This window comes from Nomascus leucogenys, chromosome 8 (assembly GCF_006542625.1).
Source record: "Nomascus leucogenys isolate Asia chromosome 8, Asia_NLE_v1, whole genome shotgun sequence".
NCBI classification, from domain to species: domain Eukaryota; kingdom Metazoa; phylum Chordata; class Mammalia; order Primates; family Hylobatidae; genus Nomascus; species Nomascus leucogenys.
Window position 1 is genome coordinate 9,522,581 of NC_044388.1, and position 12,609 is coordinate 9,535,189.

Genomic DNA, 12,609 nt, shown 5'->3' on the forward strand with positions numbered 1-12,609 from the left:
AGGTGGTAGTTTCCGTGATGGGGACGCAGGGGCAGCGCCAAAGGGCCCCAGAGAACGAGGCATCCAAGGGGGAAGGGGTGTGGGATACAAGCCGACTGAAGGGAGACGCGCCCAAAGCCGGGGACCTCACTACCCCAGAGTCGACCTTGAAAGAGCCCTCGAATCAGACTGAGGAGATGGGCAGTATCCTCCGACAATGTAAAGCCGTTGGTCCGCGTCAGGGGCGACGCGCTGTGACCCAAAAGCATTTTACCATAGTCACTGTTGCTGCAGTTCATTCAGAAGGGTTTTGGGGGAGGCCACTGAAGGCTGAGCAGTGGCCCAGGGAGAGGTGACGGGGGCTGATGGTGGGAGTGGCAGCATGGATTCAGTGGATGATGAGGGATCAAGGAGCGGGGCGAATTGAGGATTCCCAGTTTTCTGGTGTGGGCTGTAGGCCTGTCTGCAGATACTCTCACCTAGTGGAATTCTTTTCCGTAACCTGTCTTAACTTTATGAGAGGCTTGAAGGGTAACTGGTTAAGGATGCACGTGCACATCCATTCACCAAACCATTCAGATGCTCACACTAAACCCAAAGGCCACTCGTTCACTTACGCACACAGCTCAGTTACACCTACCTTGTGAACACACCGGTATGTAGTACACACAGCCACGTAACAATTCATGATCACATACTCCTGGCATCAAACAAAGGGTAAATGTATCCATCTCAACTTAAACGGCCTCTGCTATCTTGGGCCAAGTGTGACCTCCACACAAGAAGGACCCAGGTTGACTTCCTCAGTCCTCTCTGGAAACTTCAAACAGCTCAGCCTTTATCCTTTCTCTCAGCTACATCCACCTCCTCTAAGGCCCTCTGATTCTTCCTAGTCATCTTCTGCCACTCTGGCTTGATGAGAGGGAGATAGAAACGGGCTTGAATTCAGACAAGGGCTTTGCTTATCTGAAATGTGTTTGCTGAGGATCTTATTCCCAGAGCAGTAGCTCTGAACATATTAATATTTCGTGTGTGCTGAATTCTGTTGAGAATCCAATGAAAGTTGTGAACCCTCTTCCTGGATAAACACACATCTTTACATCCATGCTGTTTTGAAAGCAAAATTGAAACCATATGTGGAGCCCTGGTTAAGAACCTCACCAGAAGGAGATCAGAACATCAGTTTCCTGATTGCCCTCTGTCTTAGCTCATTCAGGCTGCTCTAACAAAATACCTTAGACTAGGTAATTTATAAGTAACAGAAATATATTGTTTATCGTTTTGGAGGCTAGGAAGTCCAAGATCGAGGACTGGACTGGTGAAGGCTTACTCTCTGCTTCAAAGATGGTGCCTTGGGGCCGGGCGCGGTGGCTCAAGCCTGTAATCCCAGCACTTTGGGAGGCTAAGGTGGGTGGATCACGAGGTCAGGAGATCGAGACCATCCTGGCTAGCATGGTGAAACCCTGTCTCTACTAAAAATAAAAAAAAAAAAAAAATTGGCCGGGCATGGTGGCAGGCGCCTGTGGTCCCAGCTACTTGGGAGGCTGAGGCAGAAGAATGGCGTGAACCCGGGAGGCAGAGCTTGCAGTGAGCGGAGATCCCGCCACTGCACTCCAGCCTGGGCGACAGTGCGAGACTCTGCCTCAAAAACAAACAAAAAAACAAAAAACAAAAAAAATCCATTAGGTCAATCAAGTGATGTGTATGTTTAGATATTTAATCAGCCAACCAGCCAGTCAATTACTCAGGATTAACTTTTCAGATAGACAGTGGCCCATCAGGATCCATCAGTCAGAAAGTCAATTTAATGGTCAGTCTGTCAATCAGGGTGCTAGTTGTTTAAAATGCTAAACACCTGGCTCATCAGTGGAACAAAAGGGTGAGGCCATCTGGACACAGAGCGTGTCTCTACTTGCTACAGCTGGAAAATAATGTACACAGGTGGGGAGAAGATTTGACTCCTCCTGGGCCGCCAGAGGGAGCTTTGGTTTGCTGGGAAAGAGGCCTCACCTGGTGTGGTTGACAGGGATAGAGGAAAAGCGGCAAAACATGGGCCAGGCGGAGTTGCCACCAGAAGGTGGTGTGGCATTCCTTCACGTCTCCACCCTGCACACTCCATCAGCTCAGCTTTAGGCATGAAGGAGCCCGTTTCTGGCTGGCTTTTGAGGAAAGGCCCCTGGAAGGACTTCCCATCTTAGGGAGTACTTAACTGAGGCATGCTTGGCTCTGAGCTGGGAGGAAGCCAGCCGGCTACCCACTAGGAGAAGGACTTGCCCTCCCTGGTTGTCAGGGGCATGCCAGCCAAAGCACCGGGCAATGGGGGAAGAGAGGGAAACTGGGGTGGGGATGCTGGGGTATGGGGAAATCAATACCATATCTGTCTGCCCAGGAGCAAGGCAGCTTCCTAAAGCTGAGGCACTGAGGGCAGGATCTCTGGTTTGTGGGAGTCTACACCATATCCAGGGCTACTTCTCATTCAGCTTCTCCAGGGGCCACATTTTGAGCCTCCACACTCCCATTCTTTTGCTGAACTGTGGTCAGCAGCCTCCTCTCGAACAGTAAGTCCAACTAAAGCAGGAAGGATGGAAGTTAGACATAGGTAATGAAGAAACAAGGGGAAAGGATGAACCCTCTTGGGGAATAGTGGAGATGTTTATATAAGGTTCCAAATACAGTGTCGGGCACAAAGGCAGGATTCAGTAAATTTGAGTCCCCCTAAGGGAGGTGCATGTGGCCAAGGCGTTGTAGCTCCTACTTATGCATAAAGCATGATTTGATGCCTCCAGGCGGGCTTCTTGGCTTTAAAAAGAGGGCAGTGCAGCGTGGGCGGGAGCTACGGCTGAACGTTATCTGGATTTGATCTTTTGCTGCAAGCAGGCTGGTGTTGCCATTGGAAGATTGTGTGAAAACTGACAGCAAGTGCGTAATTTGTGACCGCTGTGTCTGTCCCTTCACCCTGGTATGCTTATATGATGAGTGTAACTGTGGCTTTTACCGGGGGCACTGTGAGATCTATGGAGGCCGTGGGAGTCTCTGATGCCTATTATTGTAAGGAGTGCACCAGCCAGGAGAAGAATAGAGATGGCTGCCCACAGATTGTCAGCTTAGGGAGCTCTGAGACAGGCCTCTTCCATGAACGTCAAAAATATGGCATCAGGAAGAGGTGATTGGTGGGTGGCCCCTTCCTTCCCTGCATCAAGCTGCAGCAGCTGCCAGAAATGATGCCTACTACTATCAACAGAAAGGGAGTGGAGCCCCGGGCATCGCCGGAAGTGCCTGCTGGTGTACTGGCACCCTGCCACCTCTCCCTCCCCTTTCGTACAAACGTGTGATAGGAATGGAAAAGGATTCTTTACAGAACACCCTGTCAGACTGAATCACAGAAGAATTGATAGATTGGTTACTGTTTTTTCTTGAATTTGAAAAGCAAGGTTCTGTCTGCATATGGGTATGTCCTCCCTACCCGGAGAGCTTCTAAAAAGGAGTCATGGTTCAGTCTTCTGCTTGAGGAGCTGACTGTGAAGCTGCACGCAGTGAAAGACGTGTCCTTGAGGAGACTTCGGTGTGTGGCAGGAAGCTATCAGAACAAGAAATGAGGGCCTTTCATCTTTCACATTAAAAAAAAATGTGGGCAGGGCTGTCATTCTGGTTTCAACTGGTTTTGGTGTCTCACAGCAATGGAGAGAGTCATTTGTGAGAAATAATGACTCCTGCCAGGTGGAGATGGTCCATGTGTCTGGAGCTTCACATACACTCCGCGGGAGTCATCATCCCTGGTTTAGGGATTGTAGGAGCCTAGGTACCGCGCCTGAGGCTCCACACCTGCGAAGTGGTAGAGAACTGATTTGAGCTCGGTCTATATGGTTCCAAAGCTCTTTTTCTAGGTGATCACACTCGAGACCAGATAGGGAAGGGGAGGAGAGCAGAGGACTGAGAAAGCACTGGCTTCTGAAGTGCTCTGGAAGCGACAGTCCTCTCGGAGATCCTGTCAATCTCACACCCCACACCATGATGCCAAGACTCTTTTTCGGTCTTCCAGACATGCAGAAAACCCATCAACAACTGCAGTCCATGTACTCAGGGAGGCCCTTAGGGAGTCTGAATTTTATCTGGAAGGCTGTGGAGGGCCAAGGAAGGGTTTTTAATTGATTTACACTGTCATAAATGTACAATCTATACATGCCAGAGAGAAATATTTAGTATGTATTGGTAAGCCATCACACATGCTTTCTGTAGACCCCTGTGAGGAATGTTTAATATAATGATATAATGACTATGAGTAAGGGCTTGAGTCAGACTGGTTTGCCTCCCAGTTCTGCCACTTCCTGGCTGAGAGACCTTGGCAAGTGACCTCTCCTCTCAGTTTCTTTCCCTGTCTTAAAAATGGGGATGATAGGCTGGGCGGGGTGGCTCATGTCTATAATTCCAGCACTATGGGAGGCCGAGGTAGGCAGATTGCTTGAGCCCAGGAGTTTGAGACCAGCCTGAGCAACACAGCAAGACCCCATCTCCAAAAAAAAAATATATGAAAATTAGCTGAGTGTGATGGCTCGTGCCTGCAATCCCAGCTACTCGGGAGGCTGAGGTGGGAGGATTGCTTGAGCCCAGGAGCTTGAGGCTGCAGGGAGCTATTACTGCCACTGTACTCCTGCCTGGATGACAAGGGTGAGAGCTTGTCTCCAAAAAAAAAAAAAAGGGGGGGATGATAATCTCTAAGTCACAGGTTACTGTGAGATGAAACAAGGTTCTGCGTAAAAAGCACACTGCACGTCTTGGGCGTTGAAATGCTCAACAAGCGCTGGCCCATCCTGCACATAAAACGCATCTTGTGCTCCATTTCCAACCCTCTTGGTCTTTTTCCAGTTACTGATTTCTCTCTTTTTTGCCTTAAATAACAGACATTTATTTCTCACAGGTCGGGAGGCTGAGAAGCCCAAGGTCAGGGAGACAGCACTTTTGATTGCTGGTGAGGGCTCCCTTCCTGGCTTGCAGATAGCCACCTTCTTACTGTGTCCACACATGGGGGTGGGGAGGGAGGGAGGGAGAGAGAGAGAGAGAAAGAGAGAGAGAGATTGATTCTCTTGCTTCCTGCCCTAGTGTTTCTCTGATGCCATGGTGTACAGGGCACCCTCCTGCTGGGCAGTCATGCACATGCAAGTCAGCAGAGCAGGGAAGGCAGCTGTGGATGGGAGCCAATGGATAAATGTTTCTCACAAGTGAACAGTTCTGAGATGTATTTCCCAAGCCTTCTTAGGAGGTCCCGTGGGATAGATCACCCAGTTGCCGCATGCATCCTTACACTAGCTTTCCCACCTTCCCCTTCTGTCCCCTCTTTCACTCCTGCTCCTTTGGTACCACATCCCCTAACAAACTTAACAAACTACTACATTTAAGCTTTTTTTTTTTTTTTTTTTCTCAGACTCTGCTTCAAGGGAGACCAGGCTAAGACAATCTATTATAAGAAGATTCTATTTTCTTGGAAAAGCTACATTAGGAAAAAATGGGAAAAGAAACAAAAGGAGCTAGAAATATAAATATCCATAACAGAGATGCAAGAAGGGGATCATCCCCTTGAGCAGAGTAGACTCTTGACTGTAGCCCAAGTGTCAAGTTTACTTATTCACCTGTGTGGACGTAACAGAGTAGGGGGTGCAGGGAGAGGTGCCAAGCTAGAGGGACCTGGAAGAGCTTTATAGTCTATCATAATTCACATTCCAGTCCTGAGTTGGCCACTTATATTGACTGTGTGATCTTATGTACATGTCTACCTCTGAGCCTCAGAGCTCAGAGCCTTTCCTTACGTGTGAAATGGGGATAATAAATGCCTACTTCAAGTGCTCACTCATACTGTGAGATACACAGACTACATTAGTTGAATGTTCAGCCTAGTATCCAGCCCATGGTATCTGTTCAACAAATGGTAAGTCACAGCCCTCTGTAATTAGCTTTGGGTTGTCTGAAATCAAATTTTTCCTACTGCTTCCTATGTGCATACTTAGCTTCTGCAATAAAATGGTAAGCCTCTCAAAGGCAGTGATAGAAGATCTATTGGTCATCAATAGATACTTATCCCTTTTCTAGAAATGAGTCCAGCTTTCCTGCCCATGCTAGCAGAGACCTTAGCCTCTAGGATTTGCTTGCCTTCCATTCAGGTCTGTTCCCAGGAGGCAGATTCTGAGACAGACGTGTGTGCAGGGGGTTGCTGGGGAGTGCCCTCAACACTGTGAAGGATGCTGGATGAGGCAGAAGTTGGGCTGTGTTGCAGTCACAAGGCCTTGGCTGACCCCAAAGGAGCTCTGAAGCTGGGACGGCCCCTCAGGGTTGTCCCTGGGCCTTCCAATCCCTATTCTGACCAATCATTGGATGTGGCTGCCCTGGCAAGGAGCATGTCCTTCAGCAGATGGCTCCCTGCTCCAGAGCAGTGCCCTAAAAGCACTGACAGCCAAGCACCACCAGCAACTGGGGGAAGAAGTCCTGAAGTGGGGCATCTGGGTGGCGCCGTATCCACACCTTCAGTGTAATGGTGGCTTTGGAGAGTGTGGTAGTCACTGCTAGTTCTCTACCCAATACCCACTTTCCCTTTTTTCTCGAGTAAAAGGAGGCTGAGCTTGTTTGGGACAGCAGTGTGCCCAATAAAGATCCTCACTTCCCTCAACTCCTTTACAGCGGAGGTAGCCAAGGGGCCCCACTCTGGCCAGTGAGAGGCGAACAGGAGTCTGGGTTCCTGATGACATAATGGCGCCACTGGTGAAAGTGAAAGGCTTTATTGCTTAGGCCACTGTCATCAGGTTTTGGTAGCATGGAACCAAAGGCAGTCCTAAATGGTTCAAGAGGCATTATCACATACCCTGCTTAAGAGCATGGTCCTGCGTGTGACATGGGCACAGCGGGAATCCCAGCTCTGTTGCACACTAGCAGCCATGTGGAGCCTTAGACGAACTACTCCTCGTGGTTCCCTTTTCTGTAAAAGTGGGAATGACAGTAGTATTCTCACTACCATTTCAACATATAACACCAGGGTAACCAACTTGTTCCAGTTTGCCTGGGACTTTCCTGTTTTTTAAGCACTGAAAGCCCCACATCCTGGGAAACTACTCAGTGCCAGGCAAACCTGCACAGCTGCTCAACCTATTAAAACACCCTCAAACTACCCTGCTTCCTTTACAGATGGAAGACTGGAAAAATTGTGTTGATGCTGCCCTCTAGTGGTTGAATGTGATGTAACTGCTGCAAAGATACATTTTACGTTCTAAGTTTTCTTAAGAATAGCAAGCCACAGATGGTTAGAGGTAGAGTTGGAATATTCCCCTAACCGTTTAGATTTAAATGTAGAACTGCTTTAACCCCATTATATTATTAATAGATATTTGCCAGCAAATATACTATCTGGTAGGACTATTGTGAAGATTAATGAAATGGTGTAAATTTTCCCATGGTATCTCATATAGTGGTTTTTTTTTTTTTTTTTTCTTTTTTGAGACAGGGTCTTACTCTGTCATCCAGGTGGAGTGCAGTGGCACAATCATGGCTCAATGCAGCCTCAACCCCCGTGGGCTTAAGCAATCCTCCCACCTCAGGCTCCCAAGGAGCTGGGACCACAGGCATGCGCCACCACTCCCAGCTAATTTTTTTATTTTTAATTTTTTGTAGAGATAGGGTCTCCCTATGTTGCCCAGGCTCATCTCAAATTCCTGGGCTCAATGTGCTGGGATGACAGGCATGAGCCACCATGCCTGGCTGTAAGTGCTCTTCAGTTCACTGGTATCATGTGAACTTGAGTTTGACTCAGCTCTGACTCTTCCTTTGAAAAAGTGACTTCAACCCCTGCTGGGCTCCCCCCGCCTGTTTTCCTCGTTCACATTAGGGAACTAGGACTTTCCTCAGAATGTTGTGAAGATTCATGAAGAAACACTTGTGGAAACCATGTAGTTGGCACTACATGGCCAAATTTACTGCTGACAAACTTGTCTGGAAGGCAGGCCTCAGGCCATCCTTCTGCTGAGCGGCTCTGTAGCTCTCAGGAGCTGAGCTGGCCCTCAGGGATGCCTTCTCCTCATCAAGGCCACTCTCCGCTGGCAGTCGGGCTTCAAGAAGTCCTGCCCAGCCGCTCTGATGTGTTCAGTGCTTCCTCCTTAGCAGAAGCTGTTACTCATCTGAGCTGGCTCCTGGGCAGGCACAAATATAGGGGGACAATCCAAACATTCAGTTCAGTGGCCTTGGGCAATGGGAGTTAACTGCTGTTTAGGCCAGAACTCTGTGCTGGCTGCTCGTAACGCCACAACTGCAACATAAACCCCAGCTATTTTCTGCTACTTGTGGCTGTGTTTAAACACACGGGGGCACACCCACCCTTGTCTGGGCTGCTAAATCTGTTTAGAAGGCTTCCCAGAGATTCAGAGAAACAGAAGCATGTATCTCTGCCTCTCTCTAGTCAGTCTTTAAGACTTCTGCAAAAAGGAATCACCTAAATCTTCCAGAAAGTCTAATTCTGCTATGGCTATGAAAACCCTCAAATAGGCTTAACAGCAATATTAGATTAAGTTCCTCAATTTCATTTAAAGTGAAATTAGAGAAAGAATACTCACATCAGGCTGGGCATGGTGGCTCACGCCTGTAATCCCAGCACTATGGAAGGCTGAAGGCGGGTGAATCACCTGAGGTTGGGAGTTCGAGACCAGGCTGACCAACATGGATAAACCCTGTCTCTACTAAAAATACAAAATTAGCCGGACATGGTGGTGGCATATGCCTGTAATCCCAGCTACTCAGGAGGCTGAGGCAGGAGAATCACTTGAACCTGGGAGGCAGAGGTTGCAGAGAGCTGAGATCGTGCCATTGTACTCCAGTCTCGGCAACAAGAGTGAAATTCCATCTCAAAAAAGAAAAAAAAACCTCACATCAATAAATACCTGCAGCCACAATGAAGAAGCCTCCGCTTTGTTCTGTAAAGCCTTGTAGTCCTGTTTTAGTACCTTGGCTTAAGTTTCCATTTCATGGATTTTTAATGAGATTTAAATAATATGTCTAATCTATACCATGAAATATTACTCAATGGCTATAAAGAGCCATCTACATTTATACACATCTCAATCAGTCAATCAATCACCTATCATCTTAACGTGGAAATATCTTTACGACATACTGTTAAGGTAGGCAAGTTAATGAGAAATACTTCTCAAGATGGCCGAATAGCAACAGCTCCAGTCTATAGCTCCCAGCATGAGCACGCAGAAGACGGGTGATTTCTGCATTTCCAACTGAGGTACCGGGTTCAGCTCACTGGGGCTTGTCGGACAGTGGGTGCGGGACAGTGAGTGGGTGCAGCGCACCGAGCGTGAGCCGAAGCAGGGCGAGGCATCACCTCACTCGGGAAGTGCAAGGGGTCAGGGAATTCCCTTTCCTAGCCAAGCGAAGCTTTGACAGATGGCACCTGGAAAATTGGGTCACTCCCACCCTAATACTGTACTTTTCCAATGGTCTTAGCAAACGGCACACCAGGAGATTATATCCTGCACCTGGCTCGGAGGGTCCCATGTCCACAGAGCCTCACTCATTGCTGGCACAGCAGTCTGAGATCAAACTGCAAGGCAGCAGCAAGGCTGGGGGTGGGGCGCCCGCCATTGCTGAGGCTTGAGTAAGTAAACAAAGTGGCTGGAAACTTAAACTGGGTGGAGCCCACCGCAGCTCAAGGAGGCCTGCTTGCCTCTGTAGACTCCACCTCTAGGGGCAGGGCATAGCCGAACAAAAGGCAGCAGAAACCTCTGCAGACTTAAATGTCCCTGCCTGACAGCTTTGAAGAGAGTAGTGGTTCTCCCGGCACGGAGTTTGAGATCTGAGAACGGACAGACTGCCTCCTCAAGCGGGTCCCTGACCCCTGAGTAGCTTAACTGGGAGGCACCCCCCAGTAGGGGCAGACTGACATTTCACACGGCTGGGTACCCCTCTGAGACGAAAATTCCAAAGGAACAATCAGGCAGCAACATTTGCTGTTCAGCAATATTCGCTGTTCTGCAGCCTCCGCTGCTGATACCCAGGCAAATAGAGTCTGGAGTGGACCTCCAGCAAACTCCAACAGACCTGCAGCTGAGGGTCCCGACTGTTGGAAGGAAAACTAACAGAGAGAAAGGACATCCACACCAAAAACCCATCGGTACATCACCATCATCAAAGATTAAAGGTAGATAAAACCACAAAGATGGGGAAAAAGCAGAGCAGAAAAACTGAAAATTCTAAAAATCAGAGCACCTCTTCCCCTCCAAAGGAATGCAGCTCCTCGCCAGCAACAGAACAAAGCTGGATGGAAAATGACTTTGACGAGTTCAGAGAAGAAGGCTTCAGACGATCAAACTTCTCCAAGCTAAAGGAGGAAGTTCGAACCCATTGCAAAGAAGCTAAAAACCTTGAAAAAAGATTAGACGAATGGCTAACTAGAATAACCAGTGTAGAGAAGTCCTTAAATGACCTGATGGTGCTGAAAACTATGGCACGAGAACTACGTGACGAATGCACAAGCTTCAGTAGCCGATTCGATCAACTGGAAGAAAGGGTATCAGTGATTGAAGATCAAATGAATGAAATGAAGTGAGAAGGGAAGTTTAGAGAAAAAAGAGCAAAAAGAAATGAACAAAGCCTCCAAGAAATATGGGACTATGTGAAAAGACCAAATCTACGTCTGATTGGTGTACCTGAAAGTGATGGGGAGAATGGAACCAAGTTGGAAAACACTCTGCAGGATATTATCCAGGAGAACTTCCCCAACCTAGCAAGGCAGGCCAACATTCAAATTCAGGAAATATGGAGAATGCCACAAAGATACTCCTCGAGAAGAACAACTCCAAGACACATAATTGTCAGATTGACCAAAGTTGAAATGAAGGAAAAAATGTTAAGGGCAGCCAGAGAGAAAGGTCGGGTTACCCACAAAGGGAAGCCCATTAGACTAACAGCGGATCTCTCAGCAGAAACTCTACAAGCCAGAAGAGAGTGGGGGCCAATATTCAACATTCTTAAAGAAAAGAATTTTCAACCCAGAATTTCATATCCAGCCAAACTAAGCTTCATAAGTGAAGAAGAAATAAAATCCTTTACAGACAGGCAAATGCTGAGAGATTGTGTCACCACCAGGCCTGCCCTACAAGAGCTCCTGAAGGAAGCACTAAACATGGAAAGGAACAACTGGTACCAGCCACTGCAAAAACATGCCAAATTGTAAAGACCATCGATGCTAGGAAGAAACTGCATCAACTAATGAGCAAAATAACCAGCTAACATCATAATGACAGGATCAGATTCACACATAACAATATTAACCTTAAATGTAAATGGGTTAAATGCTCCAATTAAAAGACACAGACTGGCAAATTGGATAAAGAGTCAAGACCCATCAGTGTGCTGTATTCAGGAAACCCATCTCACATGCAGAGACACACATAGACTCAAAATAAAGGGATGGAGGAAGATCTACCAAGTAAATGGAAAACAAAAAAAGGCAGGAGTTGCAATCCCAGTCTCTGATAAAACAGACTTTAAACTAACAAACATCAAAAGAGACAAAGAAGGCTATTACATAATGGTAAAGGGATCAATTCAACAAGAGCTAACTATCCTAAATATATACGCACCCAATACAGGAGCGCCCAGATTCATAAAGCAAGTCCTTAGAGACCTACAAAGAGACTTAGTCTCCCACACAATAATAATGGGAGATTTTAACACCCCACTGTCAACATTAGACAGATCAACGAGACAGAAAGTTAACAAGGATATCCAGGAATTGAACTCAGCTCTGGACAAGCGGACCTAATAGACATCTACAGAACTCTCCACCCCAAATCAACAGAATATACATTCTTCTCAGCACCACATCACACTTATTCCAAAATTGACCACATAGTTGGAAGTAAAGCACTCCTCAGCAAATGTAAAACAACAGAAATTATAACAAACTGCCTCTCAGACCACAGTGCAATCAAACTAGAACTCAGGATTAAGAAACTCACTCAAAACTGCTCAACTACATGGAAACCGAACAACCTGCTCCTGAATGACTACTGACTAACAAAGTGAAGGCAGAAATAAAGATGTTCTTTGAAACCAGTGAGAACAAAGACATAACATACCAGAATCTCTGGGACACATTTAAAGCAGTGTGTAGAGGCAAATTTATAGCACTAAATGCCCACAAGAGAAAGCAGGAGGGATCTAAAATTGATACCCTAACATCACAATTAAAAGAACTAGAGAAGCAGGAGCAAACACATTCAAAAGCTAGCAGAAGGCAAGAAATAACTAAGATCAGAGCAGAACTGAAGGAGATAGACACACAAAAAACCCTTCAAAAAATCAGTGAATCCAGGAGCTGGTTTTTTTGAAAAGATCAACAAAATTGATAGACCGCTAGCAAGACTAATAAGAAAAGAGAGAAGAATCAAATAGATGCAATGAAAAATGATAAAGGGGATATCACCACCAATCCCACAGAAATACAAATTACCACCAGAGAATACTATAAACACCTCTATGCAAATAAACTAGAAAATCTAGAAGAAATGGACAAATTCTTGGACACATACACCCTCCCAAGACTAAACCAGGAAAAAGCGGAATCTCTGAATAGACCAATAACAGGCT

At 46.9% G+C, this 12,609-nt stretch overlaps 1 pseudogene; it reads left to right on the forward strand.

Moving 5' to 3' along the window:
- Window positions 1-17: 17 nt before the first annotated feature.
- On the forward strand, window positions 18-3,146 carry LOC100598233 (annotated as a pseudogene).
- Window positions 3,147-12,609: the final 9,463 nt, after the last annotated feature.